The sequence below is a fragment of the Motacilla alba genome, chromosome 20 (assembly GCF_015832195.1).
Source record: "Motacilla alba alba isolate MOTALB_02 chromosome 20, Motacilla_alba_V1.0_pri, whole genome shotgun sequence".
NCBI lineage: Eukaryota > Metazoa > Chordata > Aves > Passeriformes > Motacillidae > Motacilla > Motacilla alba.
This window is the reverse complement of record NC_052035.1, coordinates 1,395,905-1,415,571: the sequence shown is the minus strand read 5'-3', so window position 1 is coordinate 1,415,571 and position 19,667 is coordinate 1,395,905. Positions and strand designations below refer to the sequence as shown.

Sequence of the window (19,667 nt, the reverse complement as noted above, 5' to 3'; positions counted from 1 at the left end):
GGACCTGCGTGGGGACACCCTGGGGGCCCTCGGTGCCCCGGGGACGGAGGGAGCCCCGGCGCACCCCGCAGCCCCCGCCGCCCGGCGCGGCCCGGGAGCGGCTCCGGGCGGGGGCGGCGCGGGCCGTGCGGGCGGTGCGGGAGCGGGCCCGCCCCTCCGCAGCGCCGCACCGCGCCCGGCCCGCCCCGCGCTGCGCCGCGCCCGCCGCACGGCGGGGCAGCAGCGGGCACGGACGGGCGGCGGCGGCGGCCGCGCCCGGCACACGGCGGCGGAACGGAGCCGAGCCGAGCCGAGCGGGCAGAGCCGAGGTGAGCGGCCGGGGGGGGGTGCGGGGCCGCGGGGCCGGGCAGCCCCAGGTGCCGCGCGGGGCTTGCGAGGAGAGAGGCGGGCAGGGCTGCAGCCCCGGCGCCGGGAAAACTGCCCCGAGCCGGGCCTTCCCGCGGCGGCAGCGGCGCATCCCGCTCCGCGTCCTGCCGGGATGCTGCGGGCGGGGCCGGGCCGGACCCCGCGCTCCCAGCGCCGGGCAGCGCAGCGCGGGCAGGCGGCAGCGCCAGCCGCGTCCTGCGGGCGGGACCGGGCGACCCCCGGCGTCCGTAGCCCCGGGGATCTGTAGCCCCGAGCTGCGGCATCACGTTGAACTGCCGGGCTGTGATTTGAGGGAGACGATTTACATTAGAGGCAGAATGTGCAGAGAGCCAGGAACAACTTGGAATGGGTCCTCGCATATTTCTGCGGTTATTTTTGGAGTACCGTCATATGGCAGGAGGTGGGCTCTGGAGGTATCCTTGAGCTCAGCATTTTCTCCATAGGCTGGTTACCCGGGAGATTGTACTAGAGGACCTGCGTGGCCCTTTCCCCATCGGTGGCTTCTGTATTTCCCATCGCTGTTTCTCTGTATTGTTCCCTCTGGCGTGCCCGGCCCTTAGCCTGTCTCGGTGGGGACCCTCCTGTGGGCAAACAATGGTCTGGATGTGTGGCTGGGCAGTCTCAGTGTGCTGCAGGCAATGGCAAAGCCGTGCTTCATTCAGCTGTGGATGCTGTGAGGTGACTCCTGATCAGCCCCTTCTCCATTGCTGTGGATGAGGTGTGGCTTCTCCAGCATCCCCAGCGAGACCAGCCCATGCCTCCTTCTCCTTCCCGCACTTAGCTGGCACTTTCCCTCCAGCTTTATCCTGCTACACTTGCCCAAAGGGATTTTTACTCCAGAAAAACTCGGGGTGTGGGGAAGCACGTTTTTTCTCTGCTCTGCTCCTTGTGGGTCTCCACATCCATGGGAGGCCTCCGGCTGTGCCAGGCCCCTCGGACCACAGCTGGAGAGTGGCTCTGGTGGTCCTCAGCTGCGTGTCCTTGTTGGCATCGGGCGAGTTTGGAGCTGAGGGGAAGCTGCCTGGCTTTGGGTGATGGTCCTTGCAGGAGGGGAATCAATTACTCTTCAATGATGTTGGTTCAGAGTCTGGCTTGGCGGGCACGGCGCCCGTCTGCGGGGCTCCCCAGGGTGCTCAGTCTCTCCACGAGGACCTGTCTGCTGCCTGCAGGGATGCAGGGCATGTTCTGCAAGCTGTGGCAGGTCCAGAGCTCCCCTCCTTACCCAGGGATGGCCTCTGTGTTTGGAGTTAAGGACCAGGGTGCAGCTGTCTCCTGTGGGCTGTGAGCCCCTCTGGGAGGGGAGGATTCCCATCTCCTCTCCTCTTCCCACCATCCCTGTGCCATGGGGATTGCTCTCCTCGATGCAGCCATTCCCAGCAGAGCCCTGGGCAGGGCTGTGGGGTGCAGAGCCTTTGTTTGGCTACCTTTGGCAGGAGATGGGTTCTTCCCCTGCTCCTTTGGCTGCTTGTAGATGTTGTGCCTAGGACTGCCTAGAATTTTTGATTTTTACCAATTTTTGAGATATGAGCATTCTCCAGAACTCCTAGGGGAGATGTTTTGGCCAGGAGGAAGCATCTAGAAAGGGTTTTTGAAGTGCAGTATGGGATTTCTGAGCTAAAGGTATGAGTGTTCCTGGTGTGCAGAAGGGGAAGGTTTTGGTGCCTTCTCTGTGCAGACACAGAGCATGCTGGCCCCCTTCCCTGGGCTGCTGCCACCACCACAACCGTCCAGGGTAACACACAGGGTAAGTATGTGATGTCTTTGTGGCCAGGAGGGGTGGCTGGCTCCACTGAAGAAGTCACTGCAGCATACAATGGGGAAAGTCTTTTTCTTCCCCCGGGCAGCTGAGCTCCTTGTTAAGCTCTGGGTGGTGACCTTGGTCCTGGTGAGGAGCTGGATCCCTCACTGGTTCCTGGAATTACATTAAGGCTTTCTGCTGGCAGCACTGAGCCCTCGTCCCGCGGGGGTTCCGGCCTCACTCCGGGCATCCTGCCTGCCTTCCCCTTGCTACAGCACTGCTGGGGACTTCTGCTTTCCTACAGGAGCCTTCCAGACACACACAGACCACTCAGGTGCTTGACTAATTCTGTCCCTAACAGAAGAAATCTTTCCCATAACTAATTAGGGTTTCTAAATTAGGAAGCTGCTGAGAATGACCTGTCGGTTAAAGGGCAGGGGCTGGGCTTGACTCTTCCCTGCCTTGCTCCGAGCTTCCTGCTCAGACTCACAGACATCACTGGAGTGTCCTTTGCCTTAATTCTCTTTGGCTGTGCACTTGGGCTATTTCCCTGCTGCCTTGGGCACGGAGCTCTGGTGCTGAGTGGCAGCTGGGACGCGATGGGGAGCGTGAGGAGATGGGCTCGGCTCCGCACAGAGCGGCGTGGGCGGCTGCCAGGCCTGCCTGTAGTAGACTTTCATGCGGTGCCTGTCACTTGGAGGTCTGAGCTGAGCCTGAAGCTCCCTCTGCCAAAGGAGAAACACAAAACAGTGGCAGTCCCTGGGTGCTGGGAGCTCCTGCACAGGGAAACTTATGCATCCATAAACATCTGATTCTTGTGAGGCACCTAAAAACGTGCTGGAGCTGTGACAGCCATGGCTGCGGGGCTCATTGTTCTCATAGAGCAGTCAGTGGCTCTGAGTCAGCAGGTTTGGGTTTGTCACAGCCTGTGCAGGTCTGTGGTGCTGAGCAGTGAGGCTGGCCCACACCCTGCTGCAGGGGGATATGGGCTTTGAGCCTGGACTCAGAGGCACTGGGAGCTTGTGCTGTCCCTTGAGCCTGGAAGGAGTTGGGTCTTTGCGAGCTGCAGGACAGCCTCCCTTCAGCCTCCCTTGAGAACCCCTTCCAGCCCCTGCCCTGTGCCATTCAGGGACGTAAAGCTGAGCATCACCTCTGCTGGCCAGGCTGGTCCTTCATCATGCTCTTGTCTGGATTACAGGAGGTGGAAAGCGTGGTGGGAGGAGACTGTCAGTGATGGGGACATGTTGAAAGGCTTCCTCGTGGCTGCAGATCCAGCCTTCCTCTCCTTCCAGCCCTTGAGGAGAAGCTTGTGGGTTGTCCAGGACCTAAGTGTGTCTTCAGATGAAGAGGAGGAAGTCTGGGCAGCTACGTTTTCCAGTGTGGAAGCAGTGGCTGCTTCCTGCAGCAGCTCTCCTGTCCACACAGCGTGTCCCTGGTGCAAAGCAGGGTGCTGGGCCCAGGCCCCATGGATGTCCCTTGTCCTGGATGGCAGCTGCTCCCTCTGTCCTGCCTTGCTCCAAGGGGATGTGTGGAGCCATAGAATCATGGGTTTGGGTTGAAAAGGACCTCCAAGTTCATCTCAATCCATCACTCTTGTCATGGGCAGGGACACCTCTGGCTATCCCAAGTTGCTCCAAGCCCCATCCAACCTGGCCTTGGACATGTCCAGCCACAGCTTCTCTGGGCAGCCTGTGCCAGGGCCTTCCCACCCTCTCAGGGAAGGATTTCTCCCTAATATCCAATCCTAGGAAGAGCTGTTGGGCTGAAGTTTGGTACAACTAGGACAGGAGTCAAGGTTTGCTCTCCTTGCACTAGGCAGGGAGTGATGGGAGCGTGTGGAATGGGACAGACATCCCAGAGCCCCAGATGGGTCATTTGATACGAATTCTTGTCTGCTTGTCCCAGTACAGAGCTGAGGGAGCTCTGGATGCAGCTCAGAGTTGTCAGTGTCCTGACTGGTGTGTGCACACCCCTGAGCCCACCCATACCCCCTCCCCAGGAATGGAAGCAGCGGACAGAGCCTTAAAATCTGGATGATAAATCTCTGGAAGAGGATTTTCTTTCCATCTCCTGCTGATGGTCTGTGTCTTGCCCTCTGCAGGGCACTCCTGGCTCCTGGGGGCTCAGCAGTGCCCAGGCCGGGATCCTCCCGCAGGAGCTGCCCAGCAGCCGGGGCTGGCAGGAGCACAGCCAGGGGGATGCTGGGCTGACCCATTGTGCTCAGAACACGAGACAAATGAGGCTGAAGCTGCAGATCTGTGCCTGCCAGCAGGTCAGCAGTTTCACTCGGGCACTTGGCCTCTTTGTGGCAGTGAAATGTGGCCGCAGGTCGGGATCTGCTCCATCCCCCTTTCAGTGCCCAGCCCGCTCCCCACCAGCTGTGACTGGACCCTGGGGCCGCCTGGCTGGGTGGTGCTGTCCCCGAGCCCCCCTGGAGCCGTAGCGAGGCGCCGGGTGGGGAGCAGGAGCAGGTGCTGCGCCAGTGTAAAGCGCATCCTGCGTCTGAGGCGATGCTGAATGGGGATTCACAGCCCAGCCCTGCTGCCAGGTTCCTCCCACCGGCTCCTTCCTCCCTCTGCTCCTACTAACCCACTGCCGGGGCCCCTCGCTGCCTGGCAGCAGCGGAGATGTCTGCTGCTATCCTTCCCCGAGCATCAGATGGAGAGGAAAACATAGGGTGGAGTCAGCTCCCGCACAAAGGAAATGTTGAGGTATCGTTTCTGCCTTCGGTGCGTTTTTGAGGTGGCTGGGGAGAGATTAAACAGGATCTTAACACATTCACAGCCCCCTTCCCACCTCATTTTCCTGTGAATCTGTTGCTGTCATGGTATCTTTCGGATGATATTTTTAGCTTTGCCTTTTCCTTTTTTTTTCCCCCTCCGCTCCTCGTATCAGGCTTTAGAAGGGAAACACGTTTCTATGGGAGAACAGAATGAGCCATTTCACGAGACATTTTGTTATGGGCAGAAGGGCCGGGAAATCTGATTGTGTGTTTGAAATGACACATTCCCCTTTGTAATCAGCTCATCGGCCTGGCTGGGGCGAGTGCCAGCAGCGAGGCGTCCTGGCCGGCCGGGGGTGGGGGATGGCCCGGCATGGCCCCTCGCATCTCCAGCAGACCATGCCCAGGTGGCCACATGTGAGGGGCTCGCAGGTCCTGCAGGTTTTCCTCTCGGTGATCCCGTGGGAAGGAGCTGGATGCTGTAATGAGGTGCACTCTGGATCTGGCAGTGTCTGTGCTGGTAGGAGCACGGGGGATCGGGGCACCTGACACACCTTTGGGGCTCTGGTGATGCTGAGAGGGATGTGGCAAAGGGCTCGAGGTGGGAGAGAGGTGGTTGGACAGTGGGGCTGCCCCCCGCTGTGGGAAGGTGTCATTTTTCACAAGGATACAAACTGATGTTATGTGGTGACAGTGCACTTTGGCAGGGGAAAATTCCAGCCCGAATTCTCAGCAGTATTTCCCTTTAGCAGATTTACTCAAGTCCTGATAGACGAAGGTCCTGTGGAGTGAAGTGGCCAGAACAAGAGAAGCCTCCTGGGAGGGTTGATCTGGCTTGGGTCTGCACATCCCTTCGTGGGGCAGGGGCTGTTACCTCTGCAGGTTGCCTGGGGCTGTTCTTCAGGGAACCAAGGAATGCTTCCTGCTGGTAGGGCATGGTGGCCATGGTAGCATAACATGTCTGGAAGTGTCCAAGGCCAGGCTGGATGGGACTTGGAGCATCCTGGTCTAGTGGAAGGTGTCCCTGCCCACGGCAGGGGATGGAACGAGATGGGTTTTGGGGTCCCTTCCAGCTTAAACCATTCTGGGATTCCATGGGATGAGTAAATTCCTGCTTGTCGCCTTGGTCTGGTGTAAGACCTGTCTGACTTGGGGTGACCAAGGGAAGGACCACTGGATGTAGAGAAGGTGCAGCTGCCCGTGCTGTGTTTTGGGGACAGGGGCACTCTCAGCCGTCCTGGGCCCCTCCATGCTGCTGACAGAGCTTTGGAGCTCAGTCACAGCCCAGGCAGGCCTGGGAAGGCCATGGTCCCTGGTGTGGTCTCTCGTCCCTGGAGCGGTCCCTGTGTCTCCTGGGATTCTCTCCAGCTGCACTCCCTGCCCTGTGTGTGCCCCTGCTGTGCTGGAGGGGACACTACGAGTCCTTGTCCCTCGGTTGGACCCATCAGCAGCTTTGCCAGGTGCTGGTTTAAATCTGGGTGAGCCAGGGCAATGCAGGGCTCTTTCCTAAGCCCGGCCAGTGGTGCCTCCATCCGTGTGCCACCATGTCCCCGCGCCTGTCCCCGCACCTGTCCCTGGGCAGAGGCACCCCGACCTGTCAGGGCTGGGCCGGCTGGCTGCGCTGACGAGGTGGTGACAATGTGGTGACAGTGTGGGTCACTGTGGGATGTTTGTGAGCCCGGGACAGTGTCTGTGGCTGTGCATGCCAGCCTGGCACCGGCAGGGCTGCGTGGCAGGAGCTCGGGGCACAGTCTGGTGTGGATTTCTGCTCTGGGGAGCTGCTGCTCGTAGGCAGAAGCGAGCAGGGCTGGGGGAGGCCTCACTCCCACTGCCGGGATTCCCATTAATGAACGCTTCATTAATGTGATCCTAATTGATGCAGTGGCTCACACCCCAAAATGGCCATGGCTCAGCAGGCACGGTGACCTCTCACGGGGCAGGAGGGATGGTCTGAGGGGAGGGAGAGTGCAGGGGCTTTGTTTGGCAGTGTCAGCACAGGCAGGCTGGGCAGTGCTGAGTGCCACTGCCCTTCCCGTGGTGGCTGCATCCTCCATCCTGCCTCGCAGCAGGAGCAGGATGCAGCCCTGGGAGCCCCGATGCCATACTCCGCTTTGGGGGTCTGTGGAAAGCTGGCTGCTCTCGCACCTGCCTGCCCATCTCTGCTGGGCATCTATGGACCCCCCTTGAGCTGGGATGAGAGAAATCCAAGCACACAAACCTGGCAGCAGTGTGGAGTACCCACAGAAATCACTGGGCCCCACAGAGAACAGGGGAGCTGTGCTGGAGCAGGGAGAGAATCCCATGGATCCCCTGTGTGCCCTGTGTCTGCTGCTGGAGTCCAGCCCGTGGATCAGCTCAGCCTGGTGGCACCCAGGTCCTGCTGGGGAGACAGAGCCCTTCTCACAGGGGCTTGGTCTGTTCTGCCTCCTGAGCCTCTGAGCAGGAGCATCTCCGTGAGCAGAGCAGGCAGGTGAAGGATGGCAGGTTTGTCTGGGCTCTGGGATGGAGCGCTGTGGGCATGAGGATACTGGCATGGGACAGCAGCCCCCCCACACCAGTGGCATCCCTGAGTCACACTGGGACACACACCCAGCTCCAGTGCTCCTGCTCCATGACAGTGGTGCCTGTGGGTGGGGGGACCTGGGGCTGTGGGTGCTCCCAGCGCTGGAGCTGGGCACAGGCTTGCCCTGCGTGGCACCCAGCCCTGCTCCCCACAGCCCAGGAGAGCTAAGCCAGGCTGGGCAGGGATCTGTGCCTGCTGGGCAGGGGTGTACCCAGAGCCAGCCCGAGGTGACATCCTGCCTGTGCTTCCCCAGGGTGACAGGCACGGGGCAGGGCCATGCGGGTGGCAGCTGCCGCCCCCTCCTCTTCACCTTATCTCTCATGCAGCTCACCTGCTCAAAGGTGGGTTTGTCTCCTTGGAGGTGCTGAAGCTCACAGGTTCATTTCATCAGGTTTTGTGGCTCGGAGCAGCCTTTGTGCCTCCGGGGAAAGCTGCTTGGGTCGGTGCTGCTCAGGGCGGGCTGTGGGCTACACACAGCTGATGTTTGCTTGTGGAGAGCGAAAGGATTTTGCTGAATCCATGGGAGAGGAGGGAGCTTTGCATAGGCCTGCTTTGCTTCTGCCTGGGGGAAGGCTGGGCCTTGCCTGTCCGAGGATGTTTGAAAATTAACCCTTGGAGAAGTGGGAGCTGTGCCAGACCAAACCGTGCTTCCTCCTCCTGTGGCGCTGTAGTGCCACCGGGCAGATTCTTCTCCCTGGCTAGGTGCAGTTGTCCTGTAAAAGAGGCTCTGAAAACGCTGTCGCAGGCTGGGCTGTCCCCGCTCGCTGCTGGTTCTCCTCCTGCCCTGCTGGAGCTGCCATGGCCAGGGAGCGGGGCTGCCCCGCAGCCAAAGCCCTGCTGGCCAGGTGCTGCCTTGGAGCCACAGCCATGGGTGACAAAGAGGTGGCACAGATGGCCTGAAAGGAGAGCCTGGGCTGTGCCCAGGGGATCTGGTGGCACTCGGAGGTGTGTGGGCTCTGCTGTAGTAAATATTTGCTGTTCTCCGGGAGGGAGCGGGGCTGGCTGCACATCAGGAGAGCAGAACGAAGTCTGAAGCAATCCACAGCTCCCATTTCCAGCAGGGAGATTTGTATGGAATCCAAACACAGTGCTGGAGCTGGGCAGGCACCCTCTGGTGACAGCTGCAGCTGTCCTTCGAGCTCTTGCCACATCTCTGGGCAGGACTTTTCCCTTCTTTTTAACCAAATCTGGTTTCTTCTTTGCAGGTTGTAAATCGTGCCCGAGCCGAGTGCTGAGAGCAGCCCCTGGAAGCAGCGTGAGTTTATCCTGAAAGCTTTTGTTCTCCTTTCCACATCCCACATAAGGCTGAGTGGGTTTTACAGCACAGAAAAGGTTGCTCAGCACGGAGAGGTGCTGCAGGGAGAGGCTTGTCTGCCAGGAACCCCTAGGAATCTGGCCTGCTCCCACCAAAACACTAAACTGCTGGGCTTGGGCTTGTTGTGGCTCTCTTTGTGTTGGGATTGCTTCCTAGTTTAGCTGGGACTTAGGCAGCAGCCCCTTTGCCCACAGAAATCCTCCAGGCTGCCACATCCCTGTCCACTGCCGGAGGGGTTTGGGGTCTCAGTGTTGGGTTTCCCCACTCTGGGTTTCTTTTGTGAGGAGGATCTGAGGAAGGCAGTGCGTTTGCAAACCAGCTCTGGGGTTTTGCTGGCCGTGGATCCCAGGACTCAGGTCCCTGTGCTCACAGGGCTGGGCACAGCTGGCCTCAGGTGCAGCTTAGGAAGGCTGGGAGCACAGCATGGGAGGGGGCTGAGCTGCAGAATTCAATTGCTGTGATGCTTGGAAGAGTCGAGGCCCTGTGGCCCAGCCTCTTCAGAGACACCAGGGTCCCTCCAGCTGTTGGACTCCTCCATTCCAGGGCACCCCTGCCCAGCACAGTGACAGCCATGTGAAAACAGATGTGAGCTGCTTCCAGCAGTCCTGAGGGCTGGGGGGCAAGGTCCTGCTCATGCTTTGGCTCTCTGACCTGCAGAGCGAGATGAGCCTGGGCAGAGCTGCAGCACAACCCTCACCCTGCCTGAGATGGGAGGACAATGTCCTTATCTGAAAATTGGGATGAGGAGCCCCACAGCTGCAGCCCGCTGTCCTGCCTCTGTCCCAGGTGACAGAAGTGTGTGGCAGTTTGCACCACAGGGCTGAGACCCTGCTGCCCATGGGGCTTGGCTCCTGCCCACACAGGGCAATGGGTGCAGGTTCTTTATCCAAGGTTCCACACCCAGAGGGTGCTGACACTGCCCAGGCTCCCCAGGGAATGGTCAGAGCCCCAAGACTGCCAGAGCTCCAGGAGCATTTGGAAAACACTCCCAGGCACAGGGTGGGATTGTTGGGGTGCCTGTGCAGGGCTGGGTGTTGGACTGGATGGTCCTTGTGGGTCCCTTCCTGCTCAGGATGTTCCATGGTCTGTGGGTGTGAGTGTGGGCAGGGGATCTGGATCCCTGCTGAGGGCTGTGATGGGCTGCTCTGATGGGCCCCTCGGGGCTGGAGCTGGCTCTGGCTCACAGCAGGGCAGGTCTCTGTGTTTTATGTGCAGTTTCTCACCAGCTCTCCTCCTCCAGGCACTTTGCAAGATGCCAACTCCTCCCATGCCCGGGGGTGCAGGTCTGCAGGGAGAGCCAGGAGAGTGGCAGGGATCCTTGTCCTGCCTTTGTGTGCTCAGGGGTTTGGGAGTGGGGTGAGCAGTCTGGAGTTGGCTGAGGCAGAGCTGCAGGCCCGAAGTCAGTGGTGGGTTTCATGTGGGTTTCATGTGGGTTTCATGTGGGTTTCATGTGCTCCTGCATGGCCACAGTGTCCCCCAAGGGTGGGGACAGGGTGCCTTGGGCCCTGTGCTGGGCTCTGTACCTGGGGTAGGTGCCTGGGCTGGGTACCCATGGGGAGTGTTCTGCTCCTGGGCAATGCCACCAGGAAGTTCTGCCTCTGGATGGGTGCAAATCTCTGTTGGGGTCCCCCCATGCTGGGCTGGCATGAGGAGCAGGAAGGAGGACATGTGCCATCCCCATGGGGACCCTGGTACCAGCCAGCCACTTGCCCTTGCTGGAGGCTTTGGTGGCCCAGGTGCAGCTGGGGGCCCTGGCCCAGGTCTGGGTGTCTTTGCTTTCACAGTTGCCCCTTGTATCTCATGGGTGCTGGGGCTTGGGGAGCTGCAGCTCTGTGCCCAGGGAGGTGTCCCCTGCTTTAGGAGGGTTGGTGACACTTCAGTCGTGGCACAGGGATTGTGCTGGCAATGAGCTTCTCCTGTCTCTGGGTTCCAGCAGCTCCCTCACTGTGGGGCTGGATCCCTCCTCCTGGGCAGGGTTCCTGGCTGCTGGGGTTGGCTGGGGGCTGATCCTGTGGGAGCTTGCTCAAAGGACGTGGTCATCCACCAGCTGGCCTGATGGTCACTGTAGGTCCTTCCAACTGAGCTACCCCATCCTCCTCAATGGTGCACAAGGAGTCACATTACCTTGGGGAAAATGACACTTTGTCACCACTTCAGACCCTGACAGGGCCTTGTGGGGTGCAGAGCAGACGATGATGATGGTGAGGAGAGTGCTTGGCCCTCCTTTGGACAGGAGAAGATGGGGGAAGGCAGGGCTGAGCCTGTGCCGGGACTGGGCTCCTTTTGGTGCCTTGTGTTGCTCTGAGTGTAGTTGCCCTCCTCAAATTCCTCTCCTCCTCCAGCCCACTGCTTCCCAGGGTGTCTGTCCCCATGTTCTTCTTGCCCAGGGAGCAGCTGCTCTGCCCTGGCTGCCACATCCCAGCACAAGGCAGATGAACCCGTGGTCTGTGCCTTCCTCTGCAGGCAGGAGGAAGGATGGGAGCAGCTCTGTGCCATCCCCTGGCAGGGTGAGGGGTGCTCCACAAGGGCTGCAGCAGCCCTGCCTGCTCCTGGAGTGCAGCCCAGGCACCGTGCTGGTGCTCCACAGTGGTCAGTGGTATCTGAACTGGGTTCCCAGGGTGCTGGCTCTGCCATCACAGCCTTGGGCTCAGCCCCCCTGCCCTGCTGCACCAGAACGTTCCAGGGCTGTGCTCTGGTGCCATCCCTGGGTGAGGGTTGGAGGAGGAGGGCAGGGATTGCTGCAGGCTGATGGTCCTGCTCCCTGCCCGGGCTGACTTGGCTGTGGCACCTTTTGGACAGTCACTCTCATTCCAAAAAACGGAGGGTCAGCAGGGCAGGGCCAGCTCTGGGCAGGGCAGGGCCAACTCCCAGCACTGCTCCCAGGCAGAGCCCAGGGTCTCTGGGGATGTGTCACTGGCGGGTTCAGTCCCACAGCTCTGCTCACAGGCAGTTTTTAATGCCTGCAGAGCTCAGGTGAGCAGGGAGCACCTGCCGAGGTTCCCCCTCAACACCTTGGGCAGAATTAGGTCCCTGTAAGAGGAGTTGGCCCAGGGCACTGCACAGATCCCCTTTGGCCTGAGAAGAGCTGTTGAGCTGTTTTATGGAGCAGCTGGGGGGGATGAGGCTGCTCTGTGCTCCCTGCCTTCCACCCCTTGCTGCAGCAGGACCCTGGCAGGGCTGGCAGCCCTGGCACTGGCAGTGGGAGCTGGCAGTGCCGCCTGCAGGTACCAGGGCAGAGCCCTGCCTGGCCCTGCCCTGCCCTGCCCCAGGGCTGCTGCTGCACTTTCCTCTTGATTTGGGCCCCATCCTGGCTGCAAGACATGCCTTGGTCAGCGAGCCCTGCTCTGTGCCATCCCAGCTGCTGGGGCTGAGCAAACAGGTTTGTGGTATGTGGCAATGTGGGCCCTGGAGGCTGGGGGAGCTGCCAGCTCCCTCAAACTCTTGGGAAAGGCTGGCTGCTGGCCAAACCCCTGCTTGCCTTGGCCGAGCTTTAACCTCTTGTGCATCACAGCACTCAGGAGCTGGGCTTCCCCTGAGCTGGGTCACGGCAGGGCAGCCTGGGGTGCCCACCCATGTCTGACCCCTGTGCCCGGCTGTTGGAGCCTCCTTGGCCCAGAGCCACGCTGGGGTGCTGCCCCTCCTGTGCCTGCAGCGCCGTGTGCTCAGGCAGCAGGAGCTGGGGCTCTCCAGGAGGATGCAGCTTTGCTGCTCTGATGGCCCCGTGCTCACCCAACCCCTCGCAGGTGATGGAGAGCTCTGGTCCCACCCTCCCCACCCCTCCTGGCCAAGGGTTTGGGCTGGGCTGGGCTGGGCTCCTGCCCTGCTGCACTGGGGATGCCTGTGGGGCTGGGTGGAGGGGAAGAGCTGTCTGCTCTCACATCCCTGCGGAGGAGGACTTGCCACTTGGGACTGGTGTTTCAACAGCTTTTCTGCCACAGCAGGGCCCAAGGGATGTGGAGCTGTGGGCAGCATCTGAGCAGGCCCACTGTGGGCTGGGGATCTGCAGGACTTGCTCCTGGGGGAACAACAGAGGCTGAGCCGTGTTCAGGAGAGCACCTGCCCCAGCGTGTGTGTGCTCCGGGGCATCATCTTCCAACAGCACCTCTCTGGCTCCTTCCAGCCCATTTCCCACAGCCCTTGCTGTTCTTTCCTTTATTGCCGGGCCCCCTGTGCAGCAGGCAGGACACTTGGTGGGGCATTGCAGGGAGCTGTGCCCTGTGGAGAAGCTGTCAGGGCCTCAGGCCACTGGGCTTGCTGGATGGAGTGGGAGGTTGGGGCTTGTGGCCACTGGTGTCACCTGTCCAGCTCCCATGTGCATGCTGTCATTAAAGGCAGCCAGTGCTGGGACAGTGCTGTCACTCCACCTGCTCCAGCCCCACCTTCCTGCAGCCAAAATCCTGGAGTGGGCACAGCCCCTGTGTGGGGGCAGGTGGGCTGGGCAGGAGCGCTGCTCCTCCCGTTCCTCGCTGCAAGCTGGTGCTTCATGATGGGCTTTGGGTGGAAAATTGAGGCTGGATGGATTCGGGAGGGTGAGGGAAGGAAAGGGCTGCCCAAATCCTACTCTGGATTCAGCTGGGCTTTTGTGCACAAGGCTGCTCAGCTGCGAGTGAGAAGGTACCGGGTTGCCGGGGAGACAGAGCCGTGGGATGTGGCGGATGCTGCGGCCAGGGGGAGATTGTGTCACCCTTGTGCTGCCACCAGGGCCAGCCCCAGGGACAGTCCCTGAGGCTGCTGCAGGGGACACAGTGCTGAGCCATGTGAGGCCCCAGTGCTCTGTGCACCCTCCTCGGTGGCTCCTGGTGGCTGTGGCTGCCCTGGGTGGTGCCCTGAGGTCAGGGCAGGCTAGGAGGTCGGGTGGCTGTGGGTGCTCCTGGCATGGAGCAGGGCCCAGAGGCATCTTCAGCTGTGTCTCCTCTGCCAGCCCAAGCAGGGTGATGCTGTCTGGGGGGGGCGGGTGGCCTTGCCAGCACTCATCTCATTCCCCTGTTGATCAAGATGGGCAGCCCCAACTCTTGGAACATCCAGGCTTCTCTTCTAGAAGGGTCACAGATCACCTTCAGGTCCCCAAGAGGTGACCAGGACTGGTGAGCAGAAGCACACGGTGCTGTGCTGGGACAGAGGCTGGCTGGGACAGAGGGCTCAGGCTGGGGTGGACCTGGCTGAGCTGGAGCCACCTCTGGCTTTTGGTCCTGGTCCTGCCTGAAGCTTTCCCAGTTTAGCTGGGAGGGCAGGAGCTGTGCCAGCCTCTGCCCGAGACTGGTGCATGGTCCAGGACCTCCTGGACACAAATTGCTGTGGTGGGATTTGCTGTGGTGGGCCCAGACCAGCTGTGACAGTGGGATCCCTGCTCCCAGGGTAGGGCTCAGGGTGCCTGGGTTGGGACCCTCCTCTCAGAGCAGGAGGTTCTGGTGGTTCTCTCAGGCTCTGCCTCCTTTGGGCTCTGCCCTTGGGTGTGGTGGGGAGGCTTTGCTCAGGTTTGCTTTTTGTTTCACCTTTATTTATTTATTTATTATTATGTTTTTAAGTTTTTCCTGCAGCCCTTCCTTCTCTTTTAATTGTCCAAGTTCCCTGAATACTTGTCACCTGGCTGGGGGTAGAATTTGAGACACATCAAAGGTAGCTGAGCTTCTGCAGGCACTGAGGACATCCTCTGGGAGTTGGGGAGAGATTAAACAGCAAGGGAAAAAAAGCCAGCTGCTGTGCTCAGGTTTGGCCAGGAGGTAAAATGGAAGGGCTGGGAGAGAGCGAGGGAAAATCAGCAATATTGGCTTTCCAGAAATTGTCTGCCCCGTGCCTGGCAGGGACTGGCCTGGGAGTCCCTCCGTGTGCTGAGGCCTTGGAGGAGCTGGGTGGGAGCAGAGGCTGGAGCAGCTCTGCTGCAGGAGCTGGGGGCTCTGAGCTCTGGGGGATTCCCAGAGCCCCTGGGGTGGCTTTGTGCAGCTGTGGGTTGGGATTAGGGCTGGCCCTGCTGAATGACTCAGCTCCCTGCTGCTGGCTGGAGTGCAGGAGCGGGCAGAGACCAGTGCCAGGCTTCCCATGGAGCGGCAGAGCTGCTGGCACACCTGGGGTCCCACGGGTTCCGAGGGCACAGGAGGGTCCAGCCTGGGAGTGGAGCTGCTGCCTGCACAGGGCTGAGCCAGACTCCAACTGCAGCTCAGCAAAAAAGGAGTTTTCAGCTTTGTCCTTGGGAGTGATACAAAGCAAATGGGATAAATCCCAAGCAGTGGCATTTTGTGATGTCAGGCCTGGATGGAGGCAGTGCTTGCAGAGGTGTCAGCACCTTGGGCTCTGGCAGAAACCAGTGCCAGCTGCACCTCCTAGGCCTTGGCAGAGCAGCCTTTGGGCTCCTGAGGCTGCCCTGGCCCTACTGGGGCCTGTGACCAGCCCCTGAGCCTTGGTGAACCTGCACTCAGGGAAGAATGGATTTTTGGGGGTGTTTCTTTTGGTTTAAAACCCTTATGGCAACAGCCATTTTGTTGCAGAAAATATCTCCTTAACATATCTTAAAAACAAAACCAACAAAATAACCCACCTAAGATATTCTCCTCCACTTCCCTGAAAAACCTTAGGGATTGATGCTGCTGGTGGGTGAGCCAGTGTGGGATGCTGTGCCCCATCACATCCACGTGCCAGCAGGGATGGATGCCCTGGCTGGGGGTGAGGGCAGGGGTCTTTGGGGAGCAGACAACTGCAGCTCTCTCGGGCTCCTTTAGTGCCCAGGGTGCAGTGCCAGGGTGCAAGGGGGCAGTGCCGTGGTGGGAAGCTCATGGAAGCCTCCTTGTGCTGGTGGGTGCACTGATTTCCTGCAGCAGAGTGCTCAGTCAGATTTTCAGGTGCCAAGTCAAAGGGAAAGCTCGGGTTTACTCTCTGCCTCTGACCTGTGAGAGGTCAGAGCTCTGCTAGAAGCACCAGTGCTGGGAGTAGTTTAAGGAAGCTCCCAAAGGTCTGTTTTCCAGCCATGGTTTTCCATGGTTAAGACAGCAGTTTCCTGCTCCTCTTTCTAGCCAGGTAATCTGTCTTCCCTCAGAAGGGAGATGAACAGCAGCATAAATTGCAGGCAGGGCCCAAAAAGACATTTGCAAGAGCAATTCTCTTCCTTGAGCTCCTGCCTGTTTCACTTACAGATCTGCTGCTCTTCTCCTGTCAACTCGTAGTATTGTCTTCCATACAAATGAATTTTGAGGTGTTTGGAGGGATGTTGGCCTCTGTTAGCTGAGGGTGTTCAACCTGGAGAAGAGAAGCCTCCAGAGAGGACTTAGAGCTCCTTCCAGTGCCTTAAGGGGCTCCAGGAGAGCTGGAGAGGGACTGAGGACAAGGGCCTGGAGTGACAGGGCAAGGGGAATGGCTTCCCCTGCCAGAGGCAGGGATGGATGGGACATTGGGAAGGAATTGTTCCCTGTGAGGGTGGGGAGGCCCTGGCACAGGGTGCCCAGAGCAGCCGTGGCTGTCTCACCCCTGGAAGTGTCCAAGGCCAGGCTGGATGGCACTTGGAACAGCCTGGGATAGTGGAAGGTGTCCCTGCCCATGGCAGGGGTGGCACTGGATGGGCTTTAATGTCCCTCCCAACTCAAACCATTCTGGGATCCCAGTCAGCTGGACTGGCTCTTGAGATGGGCTCAGATGTGATGAAGGTGTTTCCATGTGTCCTTTCCCTTCCCTACATGGCATTTATCAGTTTCTGGAGGCAGCAGCTGGACCTGGGCTGGGAGGGTCCCATCTGGAAGTGCTGCTCCCTTTCCTGGAGGCCTTTGGGCCGAGGTGGGGCTGAGCTGTGGGGTGCAGCTCAATGCAGAGGAGCACATCCCAATGGAGCCATCCCGGTGCTCCAGTGGGGAGGGGGAGGCTGGCAGGCACCAGGGCTGGTTCCTGGCTGGTTTCTGCCCCCCCTCTGCTGCCAGGCTCTGCAGCAGGGCTGGTGCTGCTGGCAGGGCTATGGTAGCTCCTGCGGGATGCTGGTCGCTAAGCAACAGGCAGAGGTGGAGCTTCCCGGGTACCATTCCCAGCGCATCCCTGCCTGCATCCCTGCCTGAGCCCTGCCTGCATCCCTGCCTTAGCCCTGCCTACCTGCTCTGGCATCCCCACATCCTCCCAGGCAGCTCAGTGGGAGCTCCTGCTGCCCACACCCCCCTGTCCTGGGGCACAAGAGCATCACCAAACCCTGATTTGAGGTTTCTTTGCCCAAGATCACTCAAACCTTTTCCGGGGAAGGAAGACGTCTTGAAGATCTGTTGACCCTTTTGCTTGGGATTCCCACCCCAGCACTGCCCTGCCTGGTCCTGGGAAGCAGGGCCAAAAGAGGGGAGCCCCAAGGCTCCTGCACCCTGAGACTCCCTGCAGCCCTCTGGCTGGGCTGGGGGCTGGCTGTGGAATGCTGCAGGAGCAGCTTTCCCCTCTGGGACAGGTGTGCCCAGGGAGCCTCGGTGCCTTGGGTCATCCTCAGGCTGTGGCTGTTTGTGACAGGGACACCCAGGCTGGCACAGGAGGGCTGGGTGTCCCTCAGGGTGACCCCAGCCCTGCCTGGGCACATTGTGGCTTTGGCTCCTGTTTATTTGTGCCCTTCCCAAGGCTGGGTGCTGGTAAGGCACTGGGAGGGTGTTTGGCTCAGGTGACATCCTTCAGGTGGGAAGGAGCCTTCCCTGTCTGCCTGGAGGATGGGGAGGATGTTCTTTACAGAGATGTTCAGGGAGGTGGCTTTAGCCCTTCAGTGCCTCCCCGGGGCTGATGCATCATGTGCCGTGGCACTGGGGGATGTTGTGTGCTGAATGCGGAGCACCTGCTTTATCCCCAGCCTTCTCCTGTCCAGCCAGTGCCCCTTGCTGGACTTTGCTGGAGGAACTGGAAGCCCCAGCTGTGCCATCAGATCATGAATTTCCCCTCTCTCCACGCCTGGTGTGTTCCCCACTCTGCTGACTGTGTAAGCCATGCCTTTTGAAAGGCCGCTGTTTCCCTGGAAGAGGCACATTCCTGCCTTTATGGGGCGGCCTGGAGTGATGGAAGGGACAAGCTGGACCGCCTTTGGCTGTGCAGGAAGCCCCAGTGAACTGCCAGACCCCTGGGCCCTTCCCTGGAGCTGTGGGCAGGGATCAGGCAGTGGGGTGGGTTTGCCGTGGATCCTGCCACGAGGATCTGTCCTTGATGCACCCCCTGCTCCCAAGTGCCCCACTCGCGGGATGTTGTGCTCTGGGCCGAGTTGTGGGGTCCCTGTGAGCCTGCAGGGGTGTGGCTGTGCTGGCAGGAAGGCTGTGTGACAGCTGTCCCCAGGCAGGGAGGGCAATGGTGAGCAGCAGGGATGGCACTCAGGGAGCCAAGGCTCTGCCTGGGAGCAGAGGATGGTTTCTCATCACTGGTGACAGAGAAAAACTTCTGCTTGTGCTGCTGAGTGGCTGTCCCAGGGAGGGAGTGGGGGAATTGGGCTGGAATGGGGAGCTCTGGCATAGCAGCATCCCCATGTCACCTCCACGGGCTGTGGCACTGTGGAGCTGCTGGGCAGGTGCAGTCAAGGCCCTGGCATGGCTGAGGGCATCAGTGGAGCTTGGCTTTTGGAGCTGAGATGGGAGGGGCCCGTGGTGCCAAGGAAAGCAGGAAAGCCCCCAGAGCAGGCAGGACATGGTCTGCCCCGAGGGTGGTGCTGTGACGCCAGGGCTCAGTGGTGGCGCATCATAGCCATGGTGGTGCTGCTGGCCCCATCCTGCTCCGGGGGAGCAGGGGGAGAAACCAAGGGGGACTGGGGGCTGCGGGGTCTGCTGGCTCTTCCCTCTCCCTGCTCCGTGGTGTCTGGGCTGTGCTTCCATCTGGAGAGGCACCGGCTGCTCGCAGGGGCTGACTCAGGGCTGTCCCCCTGCCAGCTGGGACATCTTCATTTAAGCATTAATGAGGCTGTGGAAGGTGTTTCTTGGCTTCTGAAGGGACACAGCAATTCATTCCTGGACTTGTTTGCTCAGCTGGGAGGTGTCACTCGAAAGGGTGGGAGTGGAACCTTGCTTAAAGTGGCCCCACAGTTCCCATGTCTGGCAACAGGACCATGCTGTGTGAGGGGAGCAGGGAGGATGCTGCCTTTGCATCCTGGTGGGCTCAGAGAAGGAGGAGGTGCCTCAGCCCCATCCCCCAGGATGCAGCAGAGGCTGTGCTACTCTTCCCTGGTTTTTCCTGGTGCCAGAAGGGTTGGGGCCAGAGCAGGCTGGAAGGAGGGTATGGTCTCTTGGGATGGGCTCTGCCCCGGCTGCTCTCGGCTCTGGCAGCTGTCATGGTGAGCTGCCATGGCTGCCTGACTCCAGCCTGGCTCGGGGGACAACTGCCTGTCAATTTGGTGGCTTCTTTTTCCCCCTCTAAGTTTCTCATGATTAATTTTTGACATGTGGCACAATGCTCTGGAGCCGCAGGGATGCTGATCTCCACTTCCAGGGCGTCCTTTTGTGGAATAAGCTCAGGCTGCTCCATTAACCCGGGATCAGGGGCTGGCCTCGGGGCAGGAGGGCACTGCCCGTCCCCTGCAGGCGATGATGCCAGGGGAGGATGTGGAGGGAGGCCCTTTGCTGCCTGTCAGCAGGGTCAGATGTCTCCGTGCTGCCTGGCTCGGGCATGATGAGCGAGCAGATGTCTGGGCTCCTGGCAACTGCTGACATCATGTAAATCCATAATTGCCCAAACACACACTCAACACGTGTCAGTTAAGGCTGGGCTGGCTGCAGGAGAGCAGGGAGGTGGGAGAGCCCCACACCACGGGCTCCTTCGGGTGGTGGATCTCAAAGCTTATGGAGGTGTCGCACAGGATCACTGTCCTCACGTGAGTGTGTTCCCATGAGATCATCCCACCCTTACTGCCTTTGCTCTCCTGTTTTTCCCCACTTGACCCAGTTCTTCACTTGGCAGCTCCAGCCTGGCTGTCACACTCCGTGTGATGACGAGCTGCTGTCTGCTCTGTCTGCTCCAGTGGTGCCTCAGCCGGGCCTTGGCTCCTTCTCCC

General features: G+C 60.1%; 1 protein-coding gene across 13 annotated transcripts in view; it reads left to right on the top strand.

Moving 5' to 3' along the window:
• Window positions 1-221: 221 nt before the first annotated feature.
• EPB41L1 (erythrocyte membrane protein band 4.1 like 1) overlaps window positions 222-19,667 on the top strand; it is a 62,468-nt gene continuing 43,022 nt past the window's right edge. For 12 of the 13 annotated variants that reach the window (XM_038158934.1, XM_038158928.1, XM_038158939.1 and 9 more), the window contains exons 1-2: window positions 222-308; window positions 8,595-8,644. The gene's annotated coding sequence lies outside the window, so the exon portion shown is untranslated. Of the gene's footprint in view, window positions 309-4,728; window positions 4,816-8,594; window positions 8,645-19,667 lie in introns of those variants that run through there. The other variant, XM_038158926.1, reaches the window with a different exon arrangement.